Here is a 12,200-nt window from a genome sequence, read left to right as displayed (position 1 = left end):
GCTACCTTCTGTTTGGTATTAATCGAGATTTCTATGCAGCGATGTGGAAATATCCGTTGTGATAGTGGTGCATTAATGCGTAATGGATGCATTCGCGGTGCTTGGGACCGGTTGTTTTGGATAGGTGTGCTGCTGATCGTGGCTAATGTTGGAATTTCCCGATCAGCAATCTCGCTGCACTACTGCCAGAACATTTGGCGTGAAGTGTTGAAGCGTGAAATGGACAAGTGGATGCAGTGTCGGACGCGATTGCCTATTCGAAGTTTCATGCCAACATCCTGTTGGTGTAATCAACCAAATTGCGCCCAGACCTGTGCGGGAAGAAGGTTGGACGAGTTAGTCTGCATCACGTGATTTGTTGATTGAAAGCATAGGTGAAGGTCGGAGCTGATAAGATGTGATGTGAGCAGACTAATGGAACTGATTAGCAGTGTTGTTGTTATGCAAAAATGGAAAGCATTGTGAGTAAATCTAATCATGTTTAAGATATAGTTATGAAAATTAGGACGAGTTTTATGTAAAATTCATATTATAAGAAAAGACACACCAAAAACTTAAAGTACTATAACTAGCTAAACAAAATCAGACGAGTCAGAATTGCAAAAAGTGTACAATTGATTGAGCAATAGCTTTACTCTCCCTTCAATAAATAGTGTTTAAAGAAAATAAACGAAACAACATGCCAATACCAACTGAACCCTTCGTTTGTTTACTGTCAGTTTAAAAGTAAAGAATGAAGCTCATCAAAACTTGCCGCAAATCAGTGGAAACCCCGGGGTGAAAGAAGCAACACGGAGGTGAAATTTTCCACCCCCAGCCAGTCCAAGTTTGTTGTTGTTTACTTTTGAAATCAATTCTGAAACAAGTCGTGGACACTTTAGTGGTGCAGTTGGCGCACAAAACGGAAGAAAAAGACATAGAGTTTTAGTCTATAATTCAAACGACGCAACACTGCAGTCATTGGTTTGTCACGTTGCATTGGGAAAATGGAAACAGTTTCTTCCGATGACGCAGAACTTTGACCGTTTTTGCAAAGTTCAGTGATGTTTCGCTGTTGGCAGTTTGAGTTAGATAAGCATAGCAACGTGAGCAAGACTGTTTGTGGAGCAGTAAGATCTTGAGCGCTTGTTTTGTGTTATTTTTTTTAAATATTAAACTGCATGGAAAGCATAAATTAAGGGATATTCAGAAATTTTAGTGCACATTCAGAAATAGGTCGTTTATAATACAACTTGATCTCTTGGGTCCATTTTCAAATGGACCAGTTTGTGGGAATTTTGTTAGTTACCTACGAAGAGATAGTTTTGATGAAGCCTGATTTGTATTAGACAGAACCTCGAAGCGCAAGACTAGGGAAACTGCACATATTTTGAAGAATATCAACTCGTTCAAATATAGAGATGTATTTATCTATTACGTGTTAATTTAGTACATCATCTTATTTAATGAAATCCTTGTGAAATATCAAATATCTCCAACTTTAAATATTCATGTTTAATTATCAACATTATTTTCATCCTCGCTACAATATCTATTGAATAGAAATTAGTTGAACGAAAAAGATTTCTTGGTGGGGCTGTTTCAAAGGGCAAGAAATTCTGATCCCTCTTGTGACGCTGATCACTTCAAACTACACTTCCCTTGCCAATTCACTCCCTATTCCACCACCATTACTGGTGGGAAAATAAATAGAGCAAATTAATTTTGATTAATTCATTGCCCCGGAAAGTGGACACAAGGATCATCACACAGGATGACGTTAAGTAAGAACAAGCGAGACACAGTCCTTGAAAGCACCCGAGACAGCAACGCAAAAAAACGCACTAACACAAGTGTCACAACTTTCCTCGGGCAAGGACGCAAGAGAAACTTGGAAAATTAAATAAGCAATGCGATTGTCCGATGACAGGTTCACGGTTCGCGAAGATCCTTTGCTTTGCCTGCTTTGGGACCACGATTTACGCCACTTCCTACTGAGGTTAGTATTTTCGCTTCCGAAACCACACGATTACCACGTGTTTGCCTCTGGAGCATCGAAGCCGTGCTGTTTTGTGTTCGTTTTTGGGTCACTTTGGTCCCGGCACACGACGGATGATTCGTCGCATTTTCGGCACAACTTCCGGTCCTGGTCCGGCCACGGTTGCTGGCTCGCTGTAGACTCCCCGCCCATTACTTCATCCGTGCAGCGAAGTTAGATGAGACGAACTTTTATGCTTCAATCAACAAACTTTTGACGACTTTTCCTCCCGTATCCCAAAAACTTGCCCACCCTCTTCGGTGCCGTGGTCGCAAACTGTTATTTCCGATTTTTTCCATCGCTGATTCGTTCATTCTGATTCATCACAATCACGACACGAGATGGCCATCCGATATGTGGGCAGGGTCTTGGACGCGAGCAGGGAAGGATAAAAAAACGCAGGGAATTCCCTACAAAAATAACAAAACAAAGATAAAATTGTTCCCAGTGCGACAATGGACAGCTTCTGGTCGACTAAATTCCGCGCTATGATATGAGCGAGGAACAAGAAAAAAAGACAGGACGCAGGAGAATGTACGAGAAATAGCAAAAATAAGATCTACAAACTTTACCGTCTGCTTTCGGTAGCTTATGGCAGGAGAATTGGGGAACGCATACGGATGCGGAAGGAAGTTTTTGATTTTCACAGCAAAACTTCCTTCTCATTTCCCGCAGAAACTTTAAATCCGAGCAAAAACCAACCAGCAGTTGGTTGTGAGACTTTTGCTGGAATTCACTTCGCTAGTGTAGCAATCGCAATGGATGGAACGAAGGAACGTCATAAATCTTTAAAAAGATCACTGGATCGGGTAACGGCTGGTTTGAATAATGATAGCGTTGGTGGTTATTTATATTAAACGTAATATTAGCACGAATTATGCCAGTTTCTGCTGGGCAACGGATTTCACACTTTGGCGGTGAGAATATAACAAACCGAGTTGGTGATTCAAATCTATTACTCTCAAAAAATCCTAGGATATAATTATGGTGTTTTTTTTTCAGGAGAGTCCTTAAGAAACGAATATAAAGAACAGAACTTTCCTGTATACTTTTGTCCCGAAAGCAGTAGGATTATTTTAATTCTTTCCTTCGCCGCCTCAATGAAGACAAAAAAAAAAAGGTTCATCCCTTCGCGAACCGCTCAATAGCTGAATGCCAGCTATTTTCGGCAGGCCCGGCAATAACTTAGCCGGGAAGATCAGCGTTCATACTAACCGAACCAGTACGGCATTACATTTTTACAAATGGCACATAAATTATTACGATTCTCTTTGAGCTTTGGGTTTTGTTACATTCTTACTTGCAATCGTTACAAGGGATGAGCGCGCCATGGCAAGAGCGCTACCATCTGTGTTAACATTTTAAAAGCAGCATAATGTAAAATAATCTCTCAGATGTTAACATAAGGCTGCTTTATTTTCCTCTAAATGTTACAGTATCAATTGTTTAACTGAGATAGTAATCTAAAGAGTTTACAAGAACAAGAATTTAACTATTAAATATGTATATTTTTTTACATACCTAATGCAAAACATCATGAGCATAATTTTATATCACACACCGTACGGGTGGTTAATTTTTTTATAAGCGCCAAATCAACTGGATCACGTGACGGTGCCGGTTTTAACGCTTCCGGGAACATTTTAATTGAAATGTCATTCCAATAAACCAAAGCTCATCCAACCGTTGAGTCAAATGTGAGGGGAGCGACACGTTTTTTTTGTGTAAATTTTGTCTAAACGAAGCTTTCCCTGCTATCATACACTGTTTTTCTTTAATAGTGTGTGTTAGACCCTCTGGTGTGGAAATCCAGCATCTAGTTTCTGGAGACATTTTCTCAACAAATCCGGATGGAAAATGGAAATGTTTTTTTTTCTCTGTTTCACTCACAAAGACACTGCTTAGAGGTAAAGCTCGGTTCAAAGCTCAACTGAATGCGAACTCGCCAATTTTAAACGGTTTGCCACCCGGGTTTTGAAGAGCCCGATGCGAACGGATAGCTCATCGAAATTCAATAAATTTCCCATTTCATACATCCTTCCGGCTTGTTCCGGCAAACGGTACGCAACGGTACCGGTGGCTAAAGAATCGAAGGGCTCATCACGATCCGATTGGAGAGATTACGTCCAAAATTGGCCTCGACTGCTACATGACAGTGTGTAAGAACGCGTGCAGGCGCTTCTCGGTTCACGTGTACGTTTGCGGGGCTTTGCAGCATTTTCATTGCCATATCACTCACGGGGCCACACTTCCGGGCCGGAGTGCCACTGCCATTGCTGTTGGCGTCATCATAAATCATGTGCGTTTTATCGTCTTGGGCTGGAGCAGGACTTTGCGAAAGCGTTCGGGTCGGTAAGCAGCAGCGGCAGTAGCAGACAAACAAACCTCCGGTGGGAATTTGGGCAAAAGGAATCGGGAAGGTTTAGGCTATTCCTAGCCCGGATTCGGGGGGGGGGGGGGGGAGTTGCGTGAAACAGGGATGGAAGGGAGGTGAAAATGGATCCCAGAACGATATGAAAACGTGGCAGAAACTACGCCTTCTGACGGGCGCTATAGTGCTAGTTGCCACTACTAGCGATCTAGCCCTTGTCGACCGAGGAACCTTGTGTGTATCCGTTGCTGTGGCACTAGGTGTAGCCCAAATATAGAAAAAAAAACAGCCTGTCATCTCGAAGGAGTTCCGTTTATCGAGCTTTCGAGTGAAAGGCTTCGTTAGGAGCCAGATTGAAATTCATAAATTCAACCCAACCGAAAGGAACGACGATTGTGAACGCCCGTGACTTGGAGAGAACAATTCAAGAACTCTTCACTTGTCTACACCACACGTTTCACCCCCCCTATCATTGCCGCACATTTCAGTGTGGGAGCACATTTCACAAACAAGCTAGTAAGGATCGTTTTCGTGCGATAGTGCATATATTTCATCGAACCACCGAAAAACATCCATACCTTACGCCGCGCGTTACGCTAGCAACGAGTGAAGTGAATTTTGATATTTGACTCGCTGCCGAAACATAGAGCATCTTCCGTTCCTTTGCTTGGGGACGGTCGGAAAGAAAAATATGCTTTAGGATGCATAAAATTGTGCGCATATTTCTTTACGCATCATTGAACGTTTTCCGCTGAGATGGGCTTCATGATGTGTGTTAGCTTTAGTCGAGGCCGAGACGAAGACGATGAGGACGATGGGGGAAAAAGGACAATCGTTAAACGTTCGTTTCTGCTGCTTTTGCTGCTGGCGATGAACAAACAGAATCCGTGCTCTTGGTCACATATTTGTTTTTTGGGCGGGATGGTAGATATATTTCTCATTCGGATGATATGATGGAAATTTGAGACGGTAAAGGAAGAAAACAACGGCACACACACACACACACACACGTTGTGGTATCATTTGGCGCGTACTTCTGTAAGTAATTGGCTATTGTTGTACGATACGTACGCGATGCTTGAAATTGAAACTTCGTTTTGATGTTTCCGATGAACGGCGGGAGAACATCACGGGAGTGATTGAACATTTTTGGTGAATCTTAAGCAGGCAATAAATTAGGTATATTAATTTGAATACGTTTTGCTGTTGCGAAGAACAGTTTGAATTGCTCTGTGTCTAAAATCCCTAGAAGCTAAATATGCACACTTGTCTAGGTACAAACAAACACTTATTTAACAATAGAACTGTCAAGCATTTTTGTTCATTTTTTTAAAATTATAATATATACAATTGTAATAATAATAATCATAATAATTTAAGTATTTAATTATATTAGACTCAAAGATAACGGACTAATAATAATTAAAGAAACATTGTAACATAGAATAATCAATTATAGAACATGTAAACTATTTAGAATATTGGTTATGCTCTTTACTGAAGTAAGGTATAATATTTTAGTTCATTTAAAAGATAAGCAAACACAAATATTGCGGTATATCCCTCTTTAAATCGCTCTAAAAACACTCACATGCTGAAAATTGTGCACAATTCGTCGGTACATTCGTCGAATTTCCCTTCGTCCAGCGCATTGCGCCTGTTGGGAATTACATTATTGTATGCAAACAATGTCAACATTCTGTATACTCAAACGCATCGTTAGCTGATTTTGCCTATCCATAATCGAATGTAAATACCGCGTTCGAATGGCCCGCTAGCCATCAAACAACGTTCGGACGCATATTCGCTCATCCATCCGTTATTATGTGCACTGTTTAACGCATGGAAAAGCATAAACTCGTATGCCAAAAACAAATCCTCCACGATGGGAGAAAATTATGTTCAACGAACATGGAGCGTTAACCGAATCTCGATTGCTGTTAAATTGTAGTTTTAATGGGATTAGTGGCGTGCGGCTGGGCTGTACCAAGCCCGCAGAGGGAAAAAATAAAGAACGAGAGCTTAGAATAGTTTAATCTCTTACCGGAAATTAAGTATCAAGCTGTCGGGTCCCAAATGCCCACGGATTGGGCCGGGTTGATTGAATATTTACGGATTAACTATCCCAATTAACATCCAGCGGAAGTGCAAAATCACTGCCGCTATCCTATAAACTGCTTCCCACACCCAGGAAAAACGATGAAATGATGAAAATGGCAAACTCGTACAAAGTCGCAAAAAAAAGGAATATGAAAGGATCCCTCCGGGTAACTATTTATAATATTTGTTGGCATTTTTCTTTCACTTACCTGGATGAAAATACTTTCCCGTGGGATTCCGAATAATCCTCGTTGAGTAGCACTCAGCGCGGTATGGCACGGGATTAGACGGGGCAGGAAGCGATACGTGGGGTTGCGCTTCTAGCAGAGATTTTAACCTTGACCGGTTCGGGACGGAATCGGTGACAGGGTGACCGATAAAAAGGGACAGAATGAACAGCCGGTTAAAATCACGTGAACCATCTCCACATAAACCCTAAATATCGTATTCTAATCAGTTTGGTCCCAAAAATAACTGCACACATTTGATTGGCCCGTCCTAAACGGGGGTTGGGAACGGAGAGCGAAGACCGAAAGCATTGGTAAAGCTAAACCTAAACCCCAAAAAGACAGCATAAAATGCAGGAATAGAAGGTTCCCGTGGTCCGTTTGTAACATTTGCAAAAAAGATGATACTGCTCGGGCGTCCTTTTCGAAAGGGACAGTGTTTAGCGAAAGTGCGAATGTGAAGTTCACCGGGAATCATGCCTTCCCCCAACTCCAAACGACCGGTTTTCGACAGAGATCGATAAACGGAAATCCGCATGGCTGTGTCGCTGTCCTGATTCGTGAGGAGGCTACTTCCCAACCAGCAAGGACCACACTAACAAGCGAAATGGACGCCTGGTAACAGAACTTCACTTCACCCATCCGATTCCTTGCGGAGCTTACCACCGTGGCACCGTGGTTCGAATGACCAGGTTTCCGGACACTTTCCGGGGCGGCAAGGATACAGAATTGAATAATTTGATTTGAACCACCGAGCGAGAAGTGAAAACTCTCCAACAGTCAACATCTGGGGACTCCCGGGTGTCAGCGTGGATCGGGACCGAGTTTTTCGGTGCACAATCCGACGAGACGGTCCTGAGACGAATTCTACGGGCACATAGTAAGTAACGACGCGATGTAACGTTGGGTTCTCGTTCGTTTCGATTCGATTTGATTTCCCACCGTTCGGAACCATCGTTTGCCCCGCGTGTGTGTGTGTATATGGGTGGCCGTTGTACCAAACCCTTTCGGATGGTATAAAATATGCTGATGATAATACAGAAGATTTCCCAGGATGGTTTTTTCCCCCCAGCATTCGTTCGATTCACCCTACGAAAAACCAAAGTTAATGGTCAACTGCTGGCTGTTTGGATAGGGTAGTAGAGATGCCACTTTTCGCTTAAGTAATGGGGCTCAGTCTAATTCTCCCAGGCGGAAACCTCGCCTTCCATTGGGTGGGATGGTGGGATGGTAAGAAAAAAGGATTGAAGAGTTTTAAATTAATCCCAGCCAGAGATAAAAGCTCACAAGTGAAGAAGGCTACGGAAGCGTCTATCGGTTAGGAAGGTTGAGTCGTTTTGGGAAGCTGGGAAAATTGTATTTATATTGATCGTTTGAGTTTAACTCGATTCCAGCTCTCCAAGGTGGTTGTTTGTAGTGTGACCTAAATGATGTTTTTCTTCTTTATCGGCACAACAACCTCAACAGGTCTAGGTCTGCCATTTCTGGCTTTCCTTAACTTTGTTTGTATGCTGTATAGTTAGTCCAGGGCATGGGGAATTAGTCCGGATGGGATTTTGTGCCGGTCCTATCGTGTGAAAATCGGCACCTCTACCAATACACCACCGGGCTGCCCCGTAATGATAAACGCCCCTAAATGAGGTTAACCTTATATAAACATTTCCTTACCGTTTTTGTGAAATAAAATAGAAGGCCTTCATTCTTACTTGTTTTTGCTCTACTCAATCCAGACTGTAAGACAATGTAACATGCATCAATAATAGCTCTTTGCAAGTAATAAGCCACCAAAGTTGTTGATACTCCAAAAACACGGAACAAAGTTCGCAGCTTATCGTACATGGCAACTTTTTCTGCTGCACAGCCCAAATCATTGTACAGTGTAGGAAGATGGATGGGAAAAACGATGAGAAAGAAAGAAATCGAGTTTTTTTTGTTCGTACCCAACACAAGAATACAATTTTGGAGGAATTTTGCATACGGTGTTTAGCAGGTGTACCGACAGTCAAATGATTTGTCTCATTACACGTCTTTTTAAAGATGTTTCTTCTAAACAGTGACAAGCTTTAAATTCTCAGTTCAACTATATTTAGATAAAGCTGTTTATTTAGTGCAGAAATGTTGGTTATGATTTGATTTGACACAATACAATGTCATGGCTTCCTAACGTATATTAAATAATATTTTAGGAAATTGTTTTGTAACCTTATCTCAGTTGAGAACTCTTAATCGTGTTTAAGTACCTTTTGCGATTATATTCATGACAACAGGCAAAAAGTTCTCCTAGACCTTGTCTATAGTTGATACGCAAGGATACAGTACACGTGGAGCAGAAACGCGAACATCAAAGCATGACACACCTCAGTACGCAGCATCGCTTCCATCGTACCTGCCGTTTCTTAATCGCAACCATGCCACACACAAACACTTGCCCGGTAGGCAATAAAAAGGTGGAAAAACTTTTTCGCCAACCCAGCTTTGATGCAAAATTGATCCACCCAGTAATAGCAGCCTTACTTTGCACCACCGTCGAGGCACCGTTCGAAGTGGTGAAGCGCCAGAATGAAGGTATAAAGATAATACGCGGAAAGCAGGCAAGGAAAAAAAAGCTCTCACCCAGCACGGGCACGGGCCACACCAGCTTTGCCTAGGCGATAGTAATAAAAATAATCGTAAAATCAAAAATCGATAATCGACTGAAAATCATCCACCTTCCCCAAGAAAATGAGATGAAGTAGATAAATGTAACCAACCGGAGCGTTGTGGGAAATGTTGGTTGGCGAGGATTATTGTTCTGCTTGGCAAAGATGGAATGGAAATGCAATGGTTGGTCGGAACGGAACTAAATGGAGGAAAAATTATCTATGAACCACTCAAACCACACCGTGGAATGGAACTACAACAAAACTGAAGATGGTAGTGGGTTTGGGGGTTTTTGTGCTACCACAAAGTGGAAGCACTAAAGGAACTAGCTGCTTTCGCTATGAAATGGCTAAAAAAAAACAGCAGACAGAATGAATGAGAAAAAAAGGTCGCTTGGCTTGGAACTCTTTTGTGAAATTTTTGGCAACATTTGGGCTAATCAAGCGGAAAATGTTACTGCCAAATTACTCGAACCAGCCAAACAAGTCCATCGTTGTTTGGTTTGCCGATCGTTTGGTTTTGTCATGAGTTTGTGAGATTTGTTATTGCCCTTAAATCAGGGTACTCATCGCATCATTGTTTTTTCCATTATTAGAAAAAGTGTCAAAATGAGATTTAAAAACAGAGTTTCTAATTTTTATAATAAGGTGGTTGTCCAATAAGCTGTTTAATAGTTAAGGTAGATGAACCAATCATGCCTGTTACTTTAATTGTAGCAAAAGTGGTCATTAAGAAGCGTTTTCGATTTTAAAGAGGTGAGACATTTTTAGCGTCAAATGTTCATATTATTACAAAATTGTAAAATTATCAGATCTTACATAACTTCCAGTGAATTTTGGGTTCACATTTGGATAACGTATCCCAATCAACTTTTGTCACTTCAGGTTTGCATTAAATATATATCCAAATTGTTATGGTGTTGTATTTTACTCGTTTTGCTCACACCATAATCAAATAAAATCTGTTCATGAGCCAAAAACTTCCATCCTACTCAGAATGAAAAGTGAAACCACTTCCATTAAACTGATGGCCAAGTGAAAACATTGCTTTTGCCACCATTCCTAAAGATAGATGCGTTCGGTTTCGGTTTCCACACGGCTCGTGCGATCCTCGTAGCACAGTATCATCGCACACATATCTACAGTTGAATGTTTTTTATTTGCTTTTTGCCGCACAGTACAAGATTGTAAAAAGGGTCGGTTCTTCGATCTTTTTTTGGGGGGTTTTGTTCAAACTCTCGAACTTTTACTTTGCTACACTTTTTCCTTACAAGATAGTAGCGTATTGTTGGCGATGCGACTACCATTCACAGGGCGATGTAATAAAATTATCGCTAATGATTTTCTTTCGGCTTTGTTTTACATTATTTTTATTGCAACGCTTTTTTGTACAGCATTTCGCTCGAATGTCAGTAAATCTACCAACTGTAGAAAAGCGTCCGCAGGATAAGCTTCCTCAAAGCTTAGGAGCAAGATTGAGGGGAAAGCGAGATAAATGTAACCACAGTAATAGTACGTTGGAGAATGCATTTTAACATTTTAAATCAAAGAAAAACTTCACTTAACGGCCCAGCAATACAGTAAACGGGGCACAAACATGAGATTGGTTTTAATTGGTACCGTTCTTTACCGCTGCTTGAACTCCGGCACGGGGTTAAAACGTCTAGCAAAAGCTCCAGCAGAACATAATCTTGGTTAATTGAAAAACGTATAGGAAAAAATGCGCAAATAAATGTGCCGTGCCCGAAAAAAAAAACCCCCGAGATGAGGGAACGCTTGTACGTGGCACAAGCCATATGTTCCTTAAGCAAACATGCTCAGCTCAGTCAACCAGTGATGTGCAATGCAGCTACTGCGGCAGCAGAGTGCATCTAGCGTGCAGTAGTCCAAAGTGTGCTCAGCCACCACTTTCGTGGCAGTAATTTCGTGCGGCGTTAGGCTGCTTTCGCTTCAGAGTCGGGGATCGGGAACCAGTGGTAAAGAGAGGAACAGGCAGAACCAAACATTACCCACCATCCATTAGCTTACTGCACAATTTAAAAAGCTGCACCACTGCTGCATTCCACGGCAGAAAAAGCATAAAGCTACGAGGAAAAAACAGCATCACAAGAGGAGCAGTCCAGAGACAAGGCTTTAATGAGAGTTATTTCTCTTATGTGGGAGGCTCTACCGATCTACCGGACAGCTGGAGTCGGGCCGGGTGGAACCAAACAAATTATGCTTATGCAAATTGAAGCATTTTTGCGGTGCTCACTTAATCCCCGAGAAACGTTTGATATAATTTATTTATGCTCGAGCTCCGGTACGAGGGTGAACTGTGATGGGGCAACGATGGATTTCATTCGCAACAATTAAATAATGCGATAACGATTGCAAACAATTGTCACTGTGGGGGGTGCATTCCTCGCGCAGGTGGTAACGGTTCTTGCGGACCGAGAGGCTTATGTTGTTTCAGAGCCGTTTAAATAGTGTTTAACACTGGCAATATAAAATATCCACTCATATTAGTGCACCATGTGCACGACAGCTGCATGCGAAGGGGTGTTTAGATCGCTTCTAATGCCGCTTAAATTATGCGACCTAACGCACTGTGGACAGCACCTAAACACGACTGCCAGAGTGTAATAAAGTCAACAAGCGAAACAATAATTACGCTTCACAGCGCCCAAATCTGCTGGATGACGCACGAACGCACTCTGCGCCCGGCGCACCGTGTAGTTTATTAAAAGTAATTTTTGTGCCGGAAGCAATGGAACCAATGTGTGGCCAGGAAACGTGGAGGAGCGGTGCAAATAATATTGTAAAAATCTATTACACTTTCGAGTGCATGCGAAACGATGAGTTGG

Source organism: Anopheles marshallii, chromosome 3 (genome assembly GCF_943734725.1).
Source record: "Anopheles marshallii chromosome 3, idAnoMarsDA_429_01, whole genome shotgun sequence".
Taxonomy (NCBI): domain Eukaryota; kingdom Metazoa; phylum Arthropoda; class Insecta; order Diptera; family Culicidae; genus Anopheles; species Anopheles marshallii.
The sequence above is the reverse complement of the archived record's forward strand: the minus strand, read 5'-3'. Positions refer to the sequence as shown.